The sequence below is a fragment of the Rutilus rutilus genome, assembly GCF_951802725.1.
Source record: "Rutilus rutilus genome assembly, chromosome: 4".
NCBI lineage: Eukaryota > Metazoa > Chordata > Actinopteri > Cypriniformes > Leuciscidae > Rutilus > Rutilus rutilus.
Window position 1 is genome coordinate 40870688 of NC_140212.1, and position 24389 is coordinate 40895076.

The window sequence follows — 24389 nt, forward strand, 5'->3', positions numbered from 1 at the left end:
TACTTTTCCATCTGTATCATCTCAGTGAGCTTTTGTGAGGTTTTACGCATGCGTAGTAAGGTGCATTCAGCGTTTTCAGGAGTGTTATGTCCCTTTTTCATTTTAGATAGGGGTAAGGGAGTATAACATTTAAATAAAGATGTGCGTATAACCTAATATGAAGGACCGGGCAATAAAAGGAAAAAGATCAACTCAAAAGTATTTTTTTTACAGAACCCAAAAGTGAAAGAATGAAGAGAAAATAATATTTACAATATTTACAAACAATGAGAACGACAATTAACAATTCTAAACAAAAACAAACAAAGGTGGGAAGGCGACCTCGAGAGATGCCAAATGAAATAAATAAAACAGAACAAACTAGCTAGAAGATTAATGCAACTAAACTAACTACCAAACGAAAAATGTAGAAAAGAAAAGTCTTCGGCGTCAAGACGCCCTAACAAAACTACACTAACTACAATATAACAAAAACATACAGGGTGTGGCACTCTCCTAAACTAGTGTGTCTAATACAATTCAAAATTGTCCTACGTGGTGCGCAATGTATGTCGCGCGACTTACTATCCTGCTCCCTCCTTCCCAGCCTCACACACACCGTGATGACTGAACTAGGATGAACAGTAAAACAAACAAAAACACTTCACAACCACTATGACAATTGATTAATGCAAAGGATAGACACACAGAAAACAACAGCGAGCCAAACAAATGCAAATGTCAAAGTGAGCAAAAAGCTGAGGTCGTGGAGGAGATACGGGTATTTGAGGAAGGTGGTGTAATGTGATTGGATGGGTGAACCGAGACATCATCATCCTTCAGGAAAACTGACAGGCTGTAGATTGATCCAATGAGCATCTGAAACACACACACACACACACACACACACGCACAACAAACTACCCACATGTGCGTAACAAGGAGTTTTTCAAAAGAAACCGCTAGTGTGGATGGAGAGCGTTTTTATACGTTTTTAAATGTATCCGGATGAATGTAAACGTGCCCTTACTGTCCTTTATCTCTGCTTTCCTTTCACTAAAGAGGACACAAATGTAATCACTGGATCAAATAGTAAATACAGATTTGTGAGTACAGACACTTGTGAGTAAAAATACTCTTCAAGATACTGCTTCGCAATTTTCTTACATCAACAATGCTGCCTAATCATCAGTGAAACTCACTCTTTTTCTCTTTAAAAATAATAAATAAATGCATATGGCTGATATAACTGAATGTTTAAAACTTGCAAAATAAAAGCAAATATTAAAATTATTCGTAAAATTCCCTAAAGTCTCAGTCTTCTGTGTATCCTTCAGCAGGCTTCCTGTTTACGGACTGAAAAACAAAGTTAAAGATTAGAGTAGCACAAAGAGCAGTCTACCCTGATTAAGTCTCGTTTCTTTTCTTTCTGGATCTCAGGATTGGATCTGTTATTTTCCAGTGATAAATGGTCAGAGTTTATTTAGAGTAGTCAAAAACAGAAACAAGCAGATTCTGCGCAGGACAACGGCACGCCCTCTAGAAGCAACCCATAACTGATTTAAAAGAATTACGTCCTGCAGAGTTTATGTAATGCTTTGGGCTCATGTTTCATGTCAGTCATGTTTCCTGTCTTGTCATGTGATTCCCTTGCCCTCATGTGATCCTGCCATGAGCTTCCGTTAGGTTTGTTCAACTTCATGCAGCTCTGCGCAGACCGATCGGCGGCTGACTTGAAGCAGTGCATGCCGGTTAGAAATTTTGTCCGACTTGATGCAGCGCCGACGCCACATGACTGTGACGTATGCCGTTAAAGTACCGCGAGAGCGATTCGAGAGCAGCCGGAGAACTCAGCCAGCGAAGCTTCTCAAGAGCGGCTGCACAGGTTCTGATGACGACACAACTGATCCACGATTGGCCAGATACATTGACGACACCGATGACGTGCGTTTCAAGTTTATTGTGACGGCTTCCGTTCCAGAAATTCTCAATAATGGACTTTTAAAACAGTTCAATACATTTTATTGTATTTACTTTATTATTTGTTTCATATTGTTAATATAGGTTTTGTGTATGTTTATTTTGTATGACTTTCTTTTTGATACAGACCTTTTACAGTATTCCGCTGCATAAACTATTCAAATGAGCATTTGTTAAGAATAACTCAAAATCTAATGTTGTCATAATTGTATGCTCCTATACAAATAATACATAATACATTATGTTCCTCCATTTGTTCATATGGTTTCTTCATATTCTCTAGTTTCTTATGCTGTGTTCATACTTCACCTGCATGTGGTTAACAAACTGCTAACAACTTGCTGCATCTTCAACTTAACAACAGGACAACATTCTGTTCAATTTCAAAGAGTTGGTCTAAATCACAATATAAATAAAACAGAAGTGTGCTTTTCTGTAGGCCTATATGAAAAGGAATGGTGTTTTGTCTCAAATGTTAAAAAGAGCTCAGCTGGAGGGTACTGTAAATCCTGTTGCTGAAACCTTCTTAAAGAAAAACACATACCCACCAGGATTTTTTTTTTTTATAGATTACTTTTATCATTTTGTATTAGCAGAAACACCCATGTCAAACTGCTAAAGTATATATCCAATATGTTCTCTAGACACCCTTCCAAAACACCACTTATACACACACATCTCAAAAGTGTGTAATACATAAAGTTCTTAAGTTCATTAAGTTCACTAAATCATAAAACCAATGGAAATCACTGCTAATTAATGTTGAGCCAAAACTGAAAGTTGACTTAAAAGGGTAGTTGCATTTGTTGCTAACTATTAGTTATAATGAATGGAACAGGTGTTGGCTATGGTCCCATGGTTCCTTAGGATATATAAAGAACCTGCATTACTCTGTGTAACACACAACAAAATGGACAACGTAACCATTAATGTGGCAGACAGCAAAGGTAATGTTGTCATGCTAACGGTTTCCAAGGACATTGCTGAAAGGATGCAAAATGGTAAGTAATCCGCAGAACTGTGGAATAATTACAAGTCACCAATGATTTGTGCAAGTGTTTTATTTATCATTTATTTCCCCAGATCAAATGTTCCTTTCTTCTGTCATGGAGAAAGTATCAGCTGTTGAAACAAAACAAGATACACATTTACTTAATGAACAAGAATATACTGGAAATATTTCTAGAGTGACAATGACCACATCTACAATCTTCTCTCCAAACAGCTCTTATCAGTGGCCCAGCTTGTGCTGCAAAGCTCCTCCAACTCCTATTCCTTGTCCCATTACCTCCACTAGGTCGCCGGCACCCCTAAACCTCAGTTTTGTGAAACCACCATCAACCAGCCAGTGCCCCATTACTACCACTAGACCCCCTGTACTACTTACCTCCACTGTCAAGGACCCACCGCCTGCCACTCTGCAACCTGGTGCAGTGTGTGGAAACCCTTCAGCATCCATTCAACCTTCATCCCCCTCCTTCCAGTCAGACAGGCATGAATCAGAAGGTATTGCATCAAATACTGTAAGGAAGATAAATGTCAATGCTGTGGTTAAATTACATTATTTTCTTTGTTTTGTAGTGTTAATTTATTTCTCTCCCTATCCCTTCCATTTTACAGAAATAACACATAAAATTACATTATTTCTACTGGACCTTACAAAAACTCATCAGCAACTCTACTTTAGGAAAAAAATGGCTTTCTATAAAAAAATGACAAAACTCATTCTCACAAAAGGGCTACAACTACAACAAAACTAGCAAACATGTTAACCACTTATAAGAGAGTAAAAGACAGACGCCATGCAACTGGGGAGGGGTAGATCACCTGGGAGTACTATACAGTAAGTTTAAGACTGATTTATTACTTTTACGTTTCTGAATTAACATTGTCATGTCTTACAAGACTGAAACATTGGCCATTTTCATTGTACATTTGAAACCCCAACCACCAGCTAATGGATGAGTTATTTGGGTCATCGGGGATCGGTACTGCACCACCTGGCACCATTCACTCCACACCTCTGGGTTTGGAAGAGACCTCCTCCAAAAGCAGGCCCACTACTTCTCTTCAAGACCAGCCAGCAGGTGCTAGTATGGATGAACAGCCGGGAACCTTAACCATAAGAAATACAAACCTCACAAGCAGGCAGAGACAACCACAACCCTCACAATTTCTGGAGGCTTACGAAGAGCATGCAGAGAGAAGGACTGCTGTACTTGAGTCCCTGGTAAGGCCAGATCTGGAGAGATGGCGGCAACTTAAGGAGAGGCGCAGAAGGTCCTTCGAATAAAAGATGGTGACCAGCTTGGGAACAATTGTGGAGGAGCTGAAGATACATCTATTAAAGAAGCCACATGAACCTCAATAAAATGATAATGTAAAGATGTTTTCTCCTTTGATTAACACCTTTAACCAAAAGGTCCACTATATATGTTTTACTTCACAGATTTTTTTTTATGTTCCCAAGTAACAATTTCTAATGACAAACAAATTTTGATCAATAATATACATTTATTGTAGTGTTCAATAAAATGCATTTCTTTATTTCAACACAAATTCTGTTTTTTATCATTTGTTGAATATTTCTGTACATTCAAATATCTTTAGAAAATATTTACTTTTCATTTTTTTTTTGTATGTTCAGTATACACATACAAGTTAGATCTGGCCACAAATCTGGTCTCTGTAATGACATGCAATAGTGTTGTGGGGTTGCTGGAGGTGTGGTTCATCATCAACACCATCATCTACCACAACAACTTGATCACTGGGCTCTAAACAAAGATTATGCTAAATGCAGCAGGCTGAGACTGCTGAACTGATATTGGAAATGCTTCTCATTTGCAGGCAATGGAGCCTCCTAAACTTTGATTTTAGAATGCCAAATGCATGCTCAATGACCATGCGAGCTGCATTGAGCTTTCTGTTAAAGCATCTTTGCCTAGCAGACAAGTGGCCATTGTCTCTATAAGGCCTCATAAGTTGAGGCAACAAAGGGTAGGCAGAATCCCCAATTATGTACATTCCCTGTGGAACAAGGGAATGAGGATCTTCTTCAAGAATACAACAACTTATGTAAAGCAAAATGCTCTGGCATCATGCCAACTCCCAGGGTGACCCAGTGCCGCTGACTGTCACAAAACCCAGTTAAATTTACAGAATAAAACTGTTTTCTATTCATGTATGCTAGGGGATTATCACAGTGGGGTCTCATTATAGGAATGTGACACCCATCCACTGCACATACAGTGTTGGGGAAACCTGCTGCGTCAAACCATAACTTTGACATCTCCAGCCTTTGGCCTCTGGGCCAGGAAATGTGGTGGGCCATGTATGTGTTCACATTGCAACAAAACTCATGGAGATGCTTGGCAAGAGTGGATTTTGACATGTTAAATCTATCTGCCACCCCACGATATGACTCCTGATTGGCCAATGTCCAAAGGCAGGCAAGAACACTGTTTGTGAGTGGCAGTTTGGTCTGTTGTAAATTCATATAAACAGGACCAAGGGTAGTAATGACATCCTGCAAAGGTAGAAAAATAGGTTATCAAGACAACATGCTAACACTTGTAATAGTTCAATGAATTATATATTAACCAGTACATACCTCCACTTGTTCTTGGAAAGCCTGAAATGAATGACCTCTAAATTCTGAGGGACTGTATAGAGGGACAACATCCTACACAAAATTGTCTATTTTTGGAACCATTCTATATAAGAACAAGAGGAATTGTACTCACTATATACATGTAGCCTAACTGAACACACATGTAGTCAAAAATGTATTATCAATGTTTTATGTTGAATTGGAATTTTAATCAAATAATTAGTATATACAGAAGTGTTGAAATTGGAGTTAAGTCCATTATTTCTTTGTCGGAATGAGTAATTCTCTGTATTTAAACCAAAAGGCTAGCAACACTATTGATTATAAAAGCCACCCATTACATCAGTAATACATTCAAAGACTTTAGACTTTCAATACAGTATTTTTATTCAACATATAATTTTCTAGGATTCTAGGTAGTAACTTTAAAACTAAATTAATAATGCGTCTATCATTTGTTTAAAAAGGTACTTATTACATTTAACCTTTGCTCACCTTCGTTGCTCATTGTGCTCAATGTCATGCAAAAATAATGGAATTTCTATCGCTTCCAGCTCGTCTGCGATAAAGCAAGCAAACGCCGCGTGATCTGCCATGACTGACGTAATTGCAGAAAACTACGGGAGCCACAACGTGTCCGGCTTCATATCTCCGTTTGCAGCTCCTCCCCGCCTGCACGCGGCTACTCTCGGCGATCGGTTACATTCAGCTGCAGCCGATGTCGAACACACCTCTAGTCTTTTGTGGCATGTTGTCATTGGTTAATTGTCTAATCACAGTATTGGGAAGAATACTTTCAAAATGTATTCCATTACAGAATACATGTCCAAAAATGTCATTTGTAACGTATTCCGTTAAGTTACTCAATCTGAGTAACGTATTCTGAATACTAGGATTACTTCCACACTGAATTGCATTTTATAAGTGTAGGAATGCGGCCATCAAATCCTGCTTACTAAACAGGCCTATTCTGGTGTGTTTTTCTGCTCCAACTGGCTGAATGTGTTAGGCCCAAGTCTCCCTGAAAGTGCAATATTTAAAAATTTGCTGTAGAGGAATAAAGACCATAAGGGTATGTTTATGCAAAATATGTTTTGCTTGGTTAAAAAAGAGAAGAATTGGGGGGACAAAATTATTGCATCACAATAAGTGTATTGTGATTGTCAAAACATTTTAGTAACTAAACTGAATTTTATTAGGCTTAGTGACAACATGTTACAATGTTTAGGCTACATGGTACAATTTCTGCTTTTCAATTAAATTATTGTGATTTGATTTAATATTGACTCATTTAAATAAATATTAGGTAGGCTACACAAGATAGGCATTCATTTTTCTTAAGAAAAAAACAACTCACCTAATGCTGTAAGCATACAGAGAGATATATAATGCGTTTTTTAATTATAATAACAACTTTATTTAATGATATAAGTAAAAACATAATAAATATGTAATATAGAACACATATTTAGCAAAATACTCTCTATAGCTCTTTTTTTCTAGCCAACTACCGTGCTATAGCCTATATTATGGTCATCAAATGACTTTCCTGAGGTAAATGTTGTAAATGTAACATAATTGTTCTCCAGCTGTTTTATTGACCCATTTGTTTCATTGATTGGTCGATATTATGTATGAAGGAATATACATTTCGGTAATTTTACTGTATCTTTCAACATTGTTCATTCGTTTTTATTTACTAGCTAGAGATGATAGGTTCACCTGCCGCTAGGGATCTGTCGTGTCCACTGATCTATATAATGTCATTCTATATAGATCAGTGGTCGCGTCACATGTTTACAAGCGCCAAAACGGTATTTACTGTTTGAATTTCGTAATAAAAGTGACAGAGTCTGAGAGCTGAGTTTTTTTTACATCATAAGTAACCTGCTCTGTCTAGTCTGTCGGTCTCCGTGTCCTCTTTGCTTCGCGATTTTTCTGTGCGTGAGAAAATAGATGTGTGTCGTGAGAGCGTGTGAAAAGTGTCAATTGCGTGTGTCTCACGGTGAATGCGTGAGAGTTGGCAGCTCTGAAGCTAACTGCGAACTGGTTCACTTCCTGCACAAGACCCGCCCTCCTCTCTAGCAATGGGCTAAGACAACCTAATATCATGCTCCCATTGGCTGTGACAGCTGTGCGCGCTGACTCTTGAATCAAGGTGGTAGGTTGAAGAGGACCGGTGTGTTATTCAAGTCAGATAGGGCCTGTTCACATATCGCGTCTTTTGCGCGCTCAAGTTCGTTATTTCAAATGTAGCCGCGCGGTATGCGTGCTCATTTTTTTCAAGCGCGTCCGCGCCCATTTTTTTCAAGCGCGTCCACGCCGATAGTGCCTCCGACTGTAATTTGCAGCCTGATAAATAAATTTTGCATGAGCCGGAGGCCGGACCTGCCCTCAAGCCGGAAATCCGGCCCCCGGCCGGAATACTTTAAGCCCTGGACTCTTGCTTAACTCAGTCTACATAAAGACTCTAATCCCAGCAAACACAGAACGTTCGCACAACGTAGCCAACCTTCTAACAACGTTTTAACAACATGGCCAAAAGGTTGCTATAACTACGTTGTGTGGTGAAGTTGTTACAGCGTTGTCACAATGTTGACATTAAACCATCGTTCAGGGCCATTGCTTAAGGTTGTGCCTAGGGTGTCTTGACAACCACTGGACTACATAATGTACTCGTCACTGCCCTGAAGCGGGAAAATCAGCCTTTTAAATTCCAACCACCTGTTGGGCTCATTGTGTTCTCATTCATCATCGAGCAAGGATACGTGAGTATTGCGTTTAGCCTACCTCAGCTATCAAACACAACCTACAGCTTTAATTTCTAATGTGATTAATGAAGCATCGCTCGCACTGTTTAGTTTTTCGTTTGATTTTTCCGCTATTTAGTCTCATTCGTTTCTTTGCTCCTCTGGATTTGTGGATATGTTTCCCCGGTGACACCTGCTCGGCTACTGTCCGCCATACAGACCCGGTTTTGTTCATTAAATGTTCTGATCTGCCTTTCCTTTTCATGTTTTATTTATTATACTTAAAATAAATGTGTATTCGTTTATTTCTTTTTTTTTTCTTTTTTTTTTTAACAAATGTATGACTTTTGGAAGTGCAATTTGATTATATGCAATTTTAATAAAGTTGAATTAACGAAACCTTCTGTCATTTTTACTCTTTAAAGTGTAGGCTACACTTGCAGGTGTTGATAGCCCCATTAAATAATATAGATAAACAATAAACGATAAAAAGTAATTATCTAACAAAATACACCATATAAAAATATTGTCAGAACGTCGTCTCTCAGTTGCTGAATGTCGCGCAACAACGTTGCTACAGCCCTGTCACGTCTTACAATTCTACGTTGTTACAATGTTGCGAGCACGTATACAGCGACTTTGCCATAGCAGAAATGCAACGTGCCAGAGACGTTGCCACAACGTAAATGTGTTTGCTGGGATGTCACTCTTGGCACACCAATCTATTAATAAAATGACATTAATTAGTCAGACACTGATGTCTATAAAAAAATTTCATAAGCACAAAAAATTCCTTTAGAACTAAATGAAATAACAGGACTTGAGAGCAGGTAGTTTCAGTTTAACATTATTTGTAACAGTTATCCAAGTTTTTATTTAAACTTAAACTTGCAAAACACAGGTTCACATGAGTTTTCCTTTACTATATTATATCTGAATGTCTCTGTGTATAAATATAAACTGGCCATATCAGATTCACTGTAATAGGAACTAGTGTTTGTGATCAGAAGAAACGCACTTGCCAGTCACAACTGCATACAGTAGGTGTATATAATACTACTTCAGTTATGAATTTCCCCACACAGTCAGGAACAATATTTAGTAATGCTTTTACATGTAATTGTCAGTTTTTGTGTATTAACTCTATACTGCTTCACATGAAACCTGGTGATACTTGGTAAAAAAATTAAATTAAATAAATGAATAAATAATATCAACTAAGGTGACCTCAGCATAGTGTGAAAATCTCAAAACAAATTACATAACCTGTCATCACAAGTGACATACTAAAATAACAAGCCTCAAATGGCAATGACCAATAGTTGTGGCAGTAAACATTATTAATCAGCATTCCATTAAGTGTACTTTTGGTGAGCATGCTAGTACAGTATGGCACTGATGATCTAACTAAAGTGGCAATATCTTTTATTCAGCTTGAGAAGGAGCTGATTCCCAAAGTTGTGTGAGTCCATTCTTGCCCTCCTGGGACTGAAAATAAGCCCTGCTGTGCTGAAAAGACGTTCACAAGCTGCAGAGGCGGGTAAAGCAGTATTGAGCTTCAGTATTGACAACTTACAGACTGATGGGAAGGACTTGAGAATGTCTTTGTCATCAGCTTTGCAGGCAAGGTAGCCATCTAACTGCTTGATACCTTCCTGACCATGAGTAGGCTTCATGCTCGCAAAGAAGTCCTCTTCCTCAGAGCCACTGGAACCATCAGCTGGCGGCTGATTCAAAGTCTCTTCCTCCAGATGGTCCTTGATGTAGTCCAGGCCTGAAATGGACATTTGCATAGATGCTAAGAATCAAAACTTTACTATAATCACACATTTCTCCAGATTAAAATATCAAAAGAACAGTATTTAAACAAACCTAAACAAATTGAGAATGTCAAGATAAAATTTTTGTTGGATATCTTAAAAAAAAAACATATTTGGCTCAGTTTCTCTGAATCTTTAACTAATGACACTTTTAAAAATAAAAATAAAATAATCTTACCTAGTTTGACAATGTTTTCATCCGATGTCCAGGATGTTTTAAATTTCGAGACAAGTATTGCAGCCGCAATAAACTCTGGCTCTACCAGCATGTTTCCAAACCGCTGCTGCAGGCCTTCCCATACAGAAATGTAATATATTCACATATATGTGAGACACTGTTAAATATATTGAAATATATTTTGAAAATATATTTTCAACATGCATAAAAATTCAAGCATAACAGTTGATCTACATGTTGCATGTATAAATATGTGTACATGTATGTGACAATATATTTCATGCCTCATGTCATATGAAAATACATGAGGCATGAATAGTGTCACATTGTCACAGATGGTGTTGGGTTATGTTTCAGTTTCTTGTCATGTGCTTCCCTGGTTTGTCATTTCTTGTGAACCTGCCATGTACTCCCCTGTTCATGTGTCTTGTTCTCATTGGTTCATTGTTTTGTTCACAGGTATATGGTCACTGTCTCAAAGAGCATGCACAAAGTCCAAATTAAAAAATTCCCCATCGTCTAAATGAAACAATTCCCCATCGTAAGTACACATTGATGGCCTAAGACACGAAACGAGCGGTTTGTGGGAGAAAACGAACAGTATTTATAGTTTTTAACTCTTGTACACAACAATGAAAAACCCCTTACAAAAAATAACTGCAGTACAATGAAGTACAACTGCAGTAAAACTGCAGTACAATGAAGTGCATCTGTAGATTTGCACTGCAGTATAACGAAGTATAGATACAATATAACTGCAGTACATTGAAGTTCAACAGCAGTAAAACTGCAGTACAAAAAGTACAACTTCATTATAGTGAAGTATAACTGCAGTACAACTGTAGATCTGCTGTATAATGAAGTATATTGAAACCAGATTGAAACAATAACACTGATGCACTGATATGCATGTGAAGACTTTAAATGCAAAAACCTCATCTGACTTTTTTTTTTTTAATCAGGCTCCTATGTTTAGGTTTAGTAATTTCACTTTAATGGCAATGAGGTCATTTTAGTTGTCATTAAAGTGAAATTATTGAAACTAATAAAGGAGCTTTATAAAAAAAAATAAAAAAAAACCTTATTTAAATAAATAAAAAACCTTCAGATGGACTTTTTGGTTTTTGCATATGAAGTCTTCATAGGTCTACCGTTTGTACTGCAGTTATGTTGTTTTGTAAGACGAACTTTTTCACCCGCCCGCATAAATTGCCCGCACGTGACCACCAGATCTTCTTCCTTCGCGCGGTCGTTGTCCTCACAACGAGTCTCGAGATCAGCTGATGCTCATTACGGGTTACGGGTCAGTCAGCGTATTTTCCCGGAGTGTCTGCTCCATAAAATACGGTTTGGTTGATTATTCACTGACGACATCATTCATATACGGTCATATTTGTGGACTATCACAATTAAAACACAAAGACATGACAGAAATACAACCCGTGGTCATTCACAAGTGGAACGGAAGAGAGGCGTTTTCTGGAAGAAAAGAAGTTCAATAAGCGAGGTTGGCCTTGTCAACTCATTCAGTTTAGCGGTGAGTATAACGTGCTAATGCCCTCAAATCTGTTTATTTTAATTTTAGAGATATGTAAAAAGACTTTAAGTAACGTTATATGTTATTCAAACCGGTGTGAGCAAGAGGAAACGCGCTTACTGTGTTAGTTTTACACTGTTTTGTGTTCTGTTTGCAGCATTAGGCCTATTTCATGTTTTTATCACTGTAACTTACACAAAATTCAGTTTATTAATGATAATGATAATTGTACTCATCTTTGTTTTATGTTAGCCTAAATTGGTATCACTTTATAACAAGAACTAACTATGAGCAATACATTTGTTACAGTATTTGTAAGTTTGTAACTTTAAGGTTAATAAAAATACAGCTGTTCATTGTTAGTTCATGTTAGTTCACAGTGCATTAACTAGGCTAATGTTTACAAGGTTTTAATAAAACATTAGTAAATGTTGAAATTAAAGATTAATAAATGCTGTACTGTATAGTATGATATGGAATAATATGTGGAAATGTATGTTTTTTTCATAGTATGATAATTTGTGGGATTGTGAGCGTTCAACGCGTTTTGCACGCGGCCCTGTTAAAGGAGCTTTATAATTTTTAAAATGCAATGATGAAAACTATCTTATAGAATTTAAAGTAAATCAAACATGTAAGAGAAGTGCAAGGTGCATCCATATGTTAATTAGTTGTGAATTAAACCGTTTTCCTTACAAGAATAACCTACAGAAATCCTGCAGTTTTTTTTTTTTTTTTTTTTTTTTTTGCAGGATATTGTTTTATTTATACATTGACAATATGTGCAGGAAATTTCTACAGGTTTTAGAATGAACCCTTCAGTACAACAGAAACATGCAGGGACCGGCAAGGCAAGTTTATTAATATAGCACATTGCATACACAATGGTAATCCAAAGTGCTTTACATAGAAGAAATTAAAATAATCAAAAGAAATAAGAATAATTAAAGTACGAACAGTGCTCATTCAGTAAATGCACAGCTAAACAGATGTGTTTTGAGTCTGGATTTGAATGTGACTACTGTAATAGCACATCTGGGCCCGTATTCATAAAAAGTTATGAATAACCCTAACCCTATTAATGCAAAGAGTAGCTCCTAGTGACAAAATCCTAAGAAAGTTCTTAGAAATGTGGGTGTTTACTCTTAAAATTAAATACAAATCCTAGTAAAGTAATTCAGAAAGCATCTTAACCCTTAAAAGAGGTCTTAAGGTCAAAATTGTTAGGAGTAAGGACAAGGACTTTTAAGAGGCTTAAAAGTTTTTTTTTTTTAGCAGAGGAGAAAATGACAGAAATTAGGGTATCTGGCAGCAGCGTTCTGTATGAGCTGCAACTGTTTTATGGTCTTTTTGGGAAGTGTTGTATTTCTATTCCACTGTAATATCTAGATCCTTCTAAAACATTTTCATAATCCACTGTAATCAAATATTGCCCTTACCTTTAGATTAAAGATGCAAGACGTCAATCCAAGGTCGTCAGCGGAGCATCTAACCACTTCAATTCTAGGTTCGGTTGCTAGGTGCGTTTGCTAATATTATTATTTTATTAAAAATTAATTTAGTATTAATAGGGAAAAATTACTCATAGTCTTGTTTAAAAAGGTTTATGAATCATCACAACATGATTTAGTTTTCTTTAAAAATATTTAGAATAATACAAAGACAAAAAATTTCCAAAGACAAAAATTTCCAAAGGCAAAAATAACAAACACGTAAAAGTCTTTACCTTAATTTCGGCTCTTTTTGTGTTGTCCCTCTGGAGGGGTTCAACTATAAGATCGTCCATAACAATATCAACTTTGTCTGTGACAAGTAATTTATTGTACTATTTTCATCTGAGATGAAGCCAAAATTACAGGGGTAAAAATGACTTTAGTGAAAGTGAAGGCCAAGTACTCGGAATTTGGCCTCTGCACTTAACCCATCCAAGTTAGTTTACACATTAGGAGTAGTGAACACACACAGCAAACCTTGGACAGTGGGCAGCGCCAGGGGAGAGATCGGGGGTGAAGAGCAAGGGCACCTCGGTTGTTTCCTGTCTGTATTGAGACCTTTGAGTTACAAGTCTGACTCTAACCATTAGTCCACAACTGCCTTTAGAGAAATGGCAACATCGTTATTTTATTTTTATTTTTACAGAGATTTGTAGATCTATTAGTAAAATCTGTTGACTTTAGCAATTTTTGTTGCATTGTATTCCAAGAAATATTGAAGACCTCTTAATATCCTTTTAAAGTTCTGGTTCTTAACAAAATGTTATTTTGGTATCATCATTTTGAAGGCCCTATACTGTTTAATTCTAAGAATGAATTATTCAATTTGAATTACTGGTCTTATATGCTAAATTGAGTTTTTTCATTACACCCAGGCAGTGGTTTTGGAAACTACTCTACCATGTCCAATGGGAGGCTCAAGAAGGGAGACATTTGGATGTCCTCAGTCTCCTGACATCTGGTCACTTCAGCACAATGTGTCATTGGAGCGTACAGTGAGCGTACAGTGAGGTTGTCCACCTCTGGGTAAGTCTCTCGCCCAGAAACCCATGTGCCCTTCTGTGTGCATTTGTATTGATGTATCAATACTCTAAAGTTTATACCGTGATCAGCAATGCAACGATTGGCTGGCATCAAGACAGTAACTTAACAACATCATATAATTAAAAAAGGAAACGGCCAAGCAGGCAAAATTAAATGAAATGTGTAATAGATAATAAAATGTATAAATGATTGTTACACAATTCCTAATTATTAAAAATGTTCACTAATTTGTGTATTTGAACAGACTTTACTTTTTTTTTTTTTTTAGTTCAAAGAGTATGGCCTATTGTAATGAGCAATTCACATTTCTTTAGGGCCAGGAACAAATTAATAACATAGTTTTTACAGTAATTAATGTGTAAGGCTCCAATAAAATTAAAGGAGTCATAATGTTGTGTTACCTTGGATACCCAAATGCTCTATTATAGTATTTTAGGCACTTCTAAAAAAGAAAAGTGGAAAAAGAATCAACACAGAGCCCCTCAGACCCTTATTTCCTTATTTCTAAAGGCATTATTGTCTCGCGAGATCTGATGCGATGTTTTGGCTGTCGTGGACGGTCATTATAATAATGCAAATGAGGGGCGCGTTGATTGGTTGCAGGAATGTATTTTACTACTTCCAAGCGGTACAAAACATAGACAAAATACTGCAATAGCTCAATAAATGTGACGGTACTTATTGTTAGTGAAATTGTAATCACAACCAAAGAAAAAAGAAAAAATACACCATTGCCAGATACATTCTTACAGAAGCCCCACTAACTGAAAGCTATTTTCAAACTGCATGTTTTGCATGAGTTTGGCTAATAATGTTTAGTGGTATATTGTTTTCATACTTGCATTTAAACAGTTTTAGCCACTGAGCATGGACTCCTGTACCGTCACTACTGTAGCTGCTAGTGTAAAACAAAGTCGAAAGATGTGGCTAGCATTCGTAGAGTCCATTCCCCGTGTTTACCTCGAAGGTAACGTTATATACAATAGCCGCATTAGCAGTTAGCTGCTATTTGTTAACCACAGTAGAGCAATAAAAACACAGTCTTACCTTTTCAATTTCTGGCAAGTCCCTGATGGTTGGGATGGCACCTTTTCCCAAACGGAGCTTCGAGGCCAAGTTCGCCTGATACTGCCCCAAATTTGTAAAAGATTCCGGTGTAAAATGTTTAGCACACACACCTAACGATACGCCACTTGAAAGAGTTGTTGGGACAGCGTCATTAAAAATGAATTTCATCCACTGTTCCCTGATAGTTTCGTCCGTTTTTGGTAGATAAAACACATTTGCATTTTGTTTGTGGCAGTCACCCACAGAGCATCTCAAGTGTGCACTCGATTTCTCCATCTTTCTCGAGTCAACTAAACTGAATCTGAGGGGGAGAGGGGGAGAGGGGCGGGCTTCCCGCGGCATAGGTTTGCGGTGTCCATATTTGGTATATCCTCCCCGTCTTGACGTCAAGAAGGGGAAGAAATCAAAATCTCGTTTTTTCGTGCGCGTGCACGTGGCCTATTTTACAAACCCCGAGGTAAACAAACGCTTCACTTTTAAATATCGGCTTCCCGGCCAGTGTATAATCATTATGCAATCATAACATACATTGATTCTCGTGGAAAAGTGAAATTTCTACATTATGACTCCTTTAAGGTAATTATTCCCTCACAAATAAATCTCTCAATGAGTAAAGCTGTATCAGCTCTATTATTATGGACTACTAAGAACAAGTACATTTATACTTTTAATGATTAATTTCCCTGGTTCTGTAGGGTGCCATGATCCTGCCCTTCTGTGTGACGGGATCCTGTGTACACTTCCTCATTCTGACGTCCGTGATAAAGCTAAAGGCACAAGTTTGTTCACCTGAAACAAGAAGCTAATAAATGCTAGATAAATAATAGATGATGATGATAATGATTATTATAATGATTATTATTATTGTCCTATCATTATTTTACAGGTATTCATCTGTTTAAAGATTTCCTCATTTGGCTGGTTTGGAAGGACCGAGTGTCAGCATTACAGGAAAGGCACAGATGGGTGAAAGCTGGTGAATGACACAAGTGTGTTTCCTCTATATGCATTAATCAGTGGCGTAGTTGAATAGGGCATATACATACTTAGTCCAACACACACACACACACACACAAGTGTGTGCACAACAGATAAACAGTATATCTGACAAGGAAGAGCAGAAGGGGTTTTACTTAATTTCTTTACCAGAGGCAGATGAAATACAACACAAGTACCAGAGTTTAGTTAAACATTAACTTTTCTGAGTGTCCATGGAAAAGTGCAAAACCAAACTAACTGGCTACTAGTTAATCCTGTTTGACTATGTAGGTCTATGTAGGACACGTGCTGAACAAGTTCTTGAAACTGCAAATAATAAGTAAGGGATAATGTAGAGCGAGGCAGTTGTTATAGTGAATACTACCCTGACAGGCTGATCAGGAGGAAGCGGAGCTTGAATCAGCCTGAAGGGGTTGTATTCGCTATAACACCCGCCTCGCTCTACATTATCCCGCTTAATACATGGCTACCTACCAAATAAATCAATAATTTGACACAAAATATTGATTTTAAAAAGGAGTTTATTGATTTAAAGGAGACATATCATGCTTTTAAATAATTCCTTTTTGCATATAAATCATACATTTGTGGTCTATATAAAGCGGAACTGCAATGCTTGGGTCTGAATTCCTCATTATTATAGCTCCACAGGCCCCTTTTCTACCTCTTTTCTGATGTGCGTCTGAGAGCAACTCGTTTTGGTGTGGTCTTTTTAAATGCAAATGAGACACTTCATACCCCGCCCCCTCTCCAGGTTGCAGAGGTGACACTCGGTTCAACTCCACCCCGTTCAGCCATTTTTGTAGTTTGATAACAGATACAATTTTCCTGCATTGAACTTGTTTTAGCGCCCGCCAAAGCGATTTTTTTTTTTTTTTTTTTTTTGTCCTGTCCGTTTAATCCCTTAATGCCTGGCTCACACTACAGGAGTTATAGGCCGATTTATGCCCGATTTACCCCTCACGAGAATCGGAGAAAAAATCTTGTCGAGGACCTCGATCGGTTCCGATGTTCGGCGCAGATTATCTGGTAATGTGAGGCGTTCACAGATCGAATCTTGCCCCTCCCGATCTGCTCTCACACAAATCGGGCTCGCCCCGATCATATCAAACATGTTTGATATTTATCGGGATGAGCAAGATTGTGATTACGTCAGTGCTGTCAAAAAGACAGCAGGGCTGTCATGCTGAAGGAATTTCCCTTGAGATAATTTTGAATGACTCAACTCCATATGCGTTTTTATCCCCATTTATTTATTGCTAAATAAATAAGTATTACGCTGTGGTCAGCAGGCACAAAGGCGAGTAACGTTACATGTTCAGTAATGAAACCGAAACTAAAAAGCGCGTTAAAACGAAATGGATTTCAAAATCAATGCATGCGTCACCGGATTTAATAATGCACATCTAGCTTGTTGCTTGCACACATATTATGTCGAAATAACGATAGTATATTATGTTAACATTATTAGCCTAATAATAATAAATCTTTAATCAATATTTGATTGAATGCTGATCGTTGTGCTTGGTCAATTTAATAAAATGAATACTTTAATTGTGACAATTAAAATGATTGAATATTAAATATTAAGTGGACAATTTTTGCAATACTTATATGCTATATATCTAGCACCCCCTCAGCACCTGTGTTAAAAATATCTCGCACCGCCCCTGGCCCACGTATTTAAAAATGTTCGGGTTTAAATAATTACAGTTATGTTAATGTTTTGTGTTGGGCCGGGCCCGGACACATAGTGCATGGGCTCGGGTAGGGGTCGGGCTTGATTTGTTGGGCCCGATCTAAGCTCTTAACTCAAAGTACCGGTAGGTTCAAAGTCTCTGTGCGTGTGTATGTGCGTGCGTGCGTGCGTGTGTGTGTGTCTCATGGCAATGCATATCCCATATGTTTCCATGCTTTTCCACTTCAGATCTGCTGCGTGAGATCACGTGAGGCGCTTCTGGCACGATAATCTTAATAACATTTTGTAGTGTGTGGTGCACCGTGATTTTCAAACCTTGTAGTGTGAGCATGTTTAAGATTTGGGGGAAGAAAATCTGCAAAGATTCTCCTTAAGTGTGTGCTGCAACCAGATTTCAAAATCGGTTAGGATTTTAAAACTCCTGTAGTGTGAGCCAGGCATTAGACATAACTGGCTGTGTTTACGTTCATTTTGCACACTTACACGGAGTCGCACAGCCGCTTGCGCGAGCAGTCTCGTACACAAACAAAGCGCACGTCAGCATTTAAAATTGAAAGCAGCCTTCTGTTAGTGAGATTCATATTTTAAATATATAAGTTCACTGCATTCCAAACCACATAAATGATGACTTCGTAGAGCATTTGTAAGGAAAATACAGACGGACGAGACTCAAAACAAGCGCGCGTCTCTCACAGCGCATCCTGTGCAATGAAGCCTGTGAATGTCCTTGTAATTCGCTTCAACCTTTCCGAACTTTATAAAAGATTATTTTACGGAAGGTTCGAGTTGTGTACGTGTGTGAGGAATTGTTAGCAAGCAGAAGACGGGTGTTTCTAAAGCAAACTCAGCGTCATTGCACATCTGACAAGCTGAGCCATATCGCATGAATTATCGTTGGCGATAGTCCACGATATTAATGCGATATGGCTCAGCTTGTCAGTTAACTACGGTTCTTTGTAGTAAATGCCGCTCCATCTGAAAGCAGGTGATGGTGATTTACTACTAATCAAGGAACCGGCTTTACTGATGAGATGCGCATAACAACATCGTGCGATATATCGCCCAGCCCTACTATCCAATGATTAAATGTTTTCTGTGTTGACACAAATCTTGGATGTCCAAAAGTTTCTGTGCCGCTAGATAAACCCTGTTGTTGCTGAAGTAGTTATCCTTGAAGTGCTTCACGTTCGCGCACACAAAAATGACTTTATGGGTACATTTCCGTTAAAAATAAAACTCAACCAGGCACTTCGAAGAGGTTCTGATGCTGGGAGACGGTGTAATGAAGCGTGTGGGTTACTACATCCAACAACCGAACATTTTGACTTACTCTCTCGTAACTTCTGCATCCTTGAGCTTAGACTACAAAATCACAGCGAGAAATAAAAATGGAGGATTGCTGGAAGTGTTGGGCCGGGAGTCGATGTCCTTATTTGGCAGTTCCGCTGCAAATACTGTGACGTAATTGTTCAAAAAACATAATAGAGAATAGAAAAATCAGAACAGGTTGCAAAATATGACCAAAACAGAATATAAAGATATCAACGAAGCACCTGAAGAGAATAATTTCAACTTTTCTGTACTTCTAAACACTCCAAATATACAACAAAATGCATTTAAGGGGTAAAAAAGTGGATTTAGCATGATATGTCCCCTTTAAAAACGACTGTATTGCTTCTGCTAAAGAAAATAGTCTGCATGTTCTGTCTCTACGGTTAGAATCCTGCGTGTCCATGGCAACACTCTGCTTTGCATGGCAACAGTGTGTTATCCTTAGAGTAAATTTTATGTAGGTTTATTACATAAAACTTGGTTGAATTCTAATGTAGAATTATATAAAATGTACTCTTTATTACAAGTGACAAAAAATGTTTATAGGAATAGTGCAACCAAAATAGAAATTCGTTCATTATTTACTTTCCTTAATGTCACTCCAAACATGTATGACTCCGTTTCATGGAACACAACACCGTGAGAAGATTGACAAAGCCCTTAAGACCACCGTAGAGAAAAAGTTGTAATAATGTATCAGTTAATTTTTTTTTGTTATTTCCATCTTAATTTTAATATCTAAATAATTGCCAAGTGAAATCAACATTACAGTGTTTCCAATATGCTTCTAATTTATATACCCCTTTACTGTTAAAGCTGCTCACCAAGGCTCTCTCAATTTTAAATGGACTCTATCCCTGACTGCCCATCACTGAGACCGGAGTTTACAGCAATCTTCTTTCTGTTGAATGTTTTTTTTTTCTCACTCTTGTGTGCATGAAGCTGGAACTATTTGGCTCCAAAATGCAGATCTCAGCTCCTCTGCAGATATTTTCCCCCTTTTTATTGGTCCTGCTTTAAACTATTTGCCCAGTTATTTATTTTTTTAATGCTGTAACAAAACTTTGTTCTGTTGTTCCATTTGTTTCTGTTTTAATAAAAACTTTTAAAGCCTGTTGTGTAGTTGTATTGTCATTTTGTTTAGTCTTTCCCTAAAGCCTATGACCCCCCCCAAAAAATGTGTGTGTATGGTAAAAATCTTTTATATTTAAATAGTGTCTGACAGTTGGCAATTTGATGGTAATAAAATTACAGACATGCGACGTCGAGACTACGTTGCCAGTTGGTAAGTCATGAAATGACCAAAACGTCACTTAACTGGGACGTAGTTGGTAATTTTGTTACCTTAGCAGACCGTACTGACGACGTTGTCAGTTGGTAATTTGATGGTAATAAAATTACAGACATGCGACGTCGAGACTACGTTGCCAGTTGGTAAGTCATGAAATGACCAAAACGTCACTTAACTGGGACGTAGTTGGTAATTTTGTTACCTTAGCAGACCGTACTGACGACGTTGTCAGTTGGTAATTTGATGGTAATAAAATTACAGACATGCGACGTCGAGACTACGTTGCCAGTTGGTAAGTCATGAAATGACCAAAAAGTACGAATAAATTACGTAACTGCGACGTCGTGTGTTAGCTGGGTTACTTCTATCAACCATTTGCACATCAAAGCCGAATGCTTCCACCATAGAGCCACGCGTTGATAGCATAGACAGTAAAGGTTGATAGAGTAAACCCGAGTTTAGTCATGTTAGACGTGATCGCGTCTGTGGGCTAGCTGGTTCTTCGCTTGCATATGCATGCTTATTGGCGACTCGCATATATCGCCACCTATGGGTTGTTGAATATGTTTTATATGTTATGTATATTTCCCATCCCTTCCAGGTACCCACCACTGACTGCACAACCGATTCATTTTAATTGTTAATTAATTTCGTAAATCTAGCCAATTTAGTTAACATATTTATATTCTAAAGTTTATTTATAACTTACTAAATTGTTGTGGTATATCACTTTTTGACAAGGTAACGCAATGGTATCATTATATAAATGTACAATAATAAAAAAAAATATATATATATATATATACATTTGTGCGCGTGCCATGCCCGCGAAACCTACCAGCGGGCATATATAAGCAGGGGTTGTCACCACCGCGCGCAGAACCCGGTTTTCATTGTAAGTGGACATCCTATTCTACCAGCATTTCTGAGGTAAAGTACTTTTCACTTAACCGATTTAGGTACAATTACTTTTAAAACATACGAACCCCTTACAAAGGTAAATGACACTTAAAACTTTGAATAAAGTAAATAATAAAATCTTATTATAGCATACTATAGGTATAGGCTATAGGCCCCTACAACCAGAAACATAAATAACTGCCACTTTCACCTAATGAACATTTTTAATTGTCACAAAATTGAACTGTCTTTTCCAGTAAATGTAACACTACTTTTCACATAAACAATGGTTTTCCGGTTTGTTTCCCACCGTCCACTAGTCGCTATAATGAAATAACTTACCATTAAATGCCGTTAAGTCTGTGTGACGTCATTTGGGATAGCCTACTAGAGAAAATCTTTTCCGTTTCATCAGTCATGTCTGTGATGTTATCGTTACTTTAAAATAATTAAAATATACAATTATTAATAATACTATCTTTACTTTGTATGGAAAGCGCGTTATCTCACATGCTTGGCTGCGAGCGCGTGAGCGCTGGTGGTGTACGCGCCAGCGCTCACGCGCTCGCAGCCAAGCCTGTGAGAGCGAGAGACGTGGCTTGTAAAAGATGAGATCAGATCTATAATGAAATCGGCCATCCGTCTGTCTGTCATATTATTAATACCACTACATTTAATAATATTTATAAATATAAATACTGTTTTATTAATAACAATAATTATTATAATATTTTATTTCAATCATTATTGTTAACGGTGTTAATAATAATAATATTAGTATTACTAGGCTACTACTTCTACTATTAATAATAATTAAACTCAAATAATAAAATAAGTTATTATTATTAATAGGCTACTATTCATAATTTTAATGACAATAATAATAATTATATTTTATTATTACTGTTAACAGTATTAAAAATAATAATACTAATTAGTAGTAGTATTTTCAAGAATGAATATGTATTTTACTGACTTAATATGGTTTCTTATTTGTTAGTGGGTTGTAAAGTCTCATAAGATGCATTACTACATTCATCTCATGCATTTTTTGATGCAATTGATATATTAATAAATCAAGAGCCTTTATTAACTTTTTGGAAATTATACCATGAAAATAATTATTCTCTTCTCTTTTTTTTTTTTTCAGTATAGCCTATATTGCAGTCTGATTATTGTAAGTGATAAAGCAGGCATCCTGATTAGTCAAAAATCATTGCAGAAATTTAATGCATTTTAATTCGCACAGATCTCACTCATATTTAGACATGTTTCTATTTTCTCTCCCCTTTCCTTGTGTGTCAACAGCAGCTAACTACACCCCAAAGGCTCTTTTAAGAGCCCTAGCACATAGCGACTTTGTCTTTGTAAGTATATGTTTTGAATGCCTACCAGATACATTCTTAGTATTTAAAAGTTATAAGTCAGATGTTGGCCTGGAGACTAGTATATATTTCATGATTCAATTTGATTCACAAGCTCTTGCAGTTTCTGACCTCTTTTTCGATTCATGATACCAATGCATTTGCCTAAACCAACCCAATGATTATCTTTTTTTAATTTATTAGATTTTACATCGTTTTCAAGTGCCTCCTCCATTGAGTTTATTTTCTTGCCATCTTTTATTTCAAGGTAAGAAATATTATTTAGCTTCACTTCAAGCTTCGTTTATTATTTTTATTTTTTATGTAGTCATCTAAGACTTTTATGTAGTCTAAGACTTTTAAGTAACTTCATGTGTTTTTAATGATGGGTTACCATTTGCACAGTGAATTTTACACAGTAATCAAAATAATTCAATCAAAAATGATAAGTGAGATGTTGGCTTGGGCCTTCATTAAATTGTTGTTAGAAAAACAGAAGCACATTCAGACATTACACTTAACTATTTACAGGCTTAACAATGAGTGACAAAAAAGAACGTTCGAGGCAATATCTAAGATCCTGGAGAGCAACAAAACGTGTTCTTAAAAAGATATATACACAAAATAAGACTGAATTGGACAGTCTGGAAGAGTCCGAAACAGTCACAGAAGCTCAATGGGATGCAGGTGACACCTTAGGTTCCACCTTAGGTTCCACGGAGAACACAATGAACCTTTCATCTCCAATGTCCTCTGAAGCATCCTGGCCTTCAGAAGAAACTGACTGGGAGGATGACTTAGAAGTCATGGACATTGCAGAAAAAAAAGATGGTACATCTGACCAGGAAGACAGCATGGCAAGCTTATCCCTGGCAAAAGACCTGGCATCCTGGTCTTCTCAGTTTGAAGTAAAGAACAATGCTGTTGACCATCTGTTGAAGATTCTTCAGAAACATGGCCACACTGATCTTCCATCCTCTGCTCGTACTCTGCTCAAAACACCGAGGAAAATATCCACAATGCAGAAATGTGGCATGGAGTATTTGCATTACCCACTGCGTCAACAGTTGCTGGACAAACTGGATAAGTACCCCGTTGAAGAGATCCTGGACCATGACACAATTAATCTGTCATTCAACGTTGACGGCCTGCCATTGTTCAAGAGCTCAAGTAAAGTGATGTGGCCTGTGCTCTGTGCTGTCCACCTAAAGCCCATCATCGTTTTTCCAGCAACTTTGACATGCGGAAACAAGAAACCCACCGATCTGACTTTCCTAGATGATGTTATTGCAGACCTCAATGATTTGATGTCTCATGGCCTTCAGTATAAGGAGAGAAATTT

The 24389-nt window shown here is 37.3% G+C and overlaps 1 protein-coding gene, 2 long non-coding RNA genes and 1 pseudogene across 4 annotated transcripts in view; 3 read left to right on the plus strand and 1 right to left on the minus strand.

Annotated features, from left to right (window-relative positions):
- The window catches only part of LOC311289246 (membrane-spanning 4-domains subfamily A member 8-like), a 450268-nt gene extending 450189 nt beyond the window's left edge, over nucleotides 1-79 (plus strand). Inside the window, exon 10 of the transcript XR_014627084.1 lies at nucleotides 30-79. The gene's annotated coding sequence lies outside the window, so the exon portion shown is untranslated. The remainder of the gene's footprint in view (nucleotides 1-29) is intronic.
- A 4673-nt stretch (nucleotides 80-4752) lies between these two features.
- Nucleotides 4753-10109, minus strand: LOC311289084 (annotated as a pseudogene). Its single transcript has 2 exons — nucleotides 9903-10109; nucleotides 4753-5488 (listed from the first exon to the last, which is right to left on the minus strand). The product of its transcript is annotated as an uncharacterized misc_RNA (transcript).
- A 4122-nt stretch (nucleotides 10110-14231) lies between these two features.
- LOC311289259 lies at nucleotides 14232-20898 on the plus strand. The gene is made up of 3 exons (XR_014627090.1): nucleotides 14232-14376; nucleotides 16158-16235; nucleotides 16349-20898. It is a non-coding gene; the product is annotated as an uncharacterized lncRNA (long non-coding RNA).
- A 2093-nt stretch (nucleotides 20899-22991) lies between these two features.
- Nucleotides 22992-23623, plus strand: LOC311290001. Its single transcript, XR_014627273.1, has 3 exons — nucleotides 22992-23050; nucleotides 23252-23315; nucleotides 23579-23623. It is a non-coding gene; the product is annotated as an uncharacterized lncRNA (long non-coding RNA).
- The last annotated feature ends 766 nt before the right edge of the window (nucleotides 23624-24389 follow it).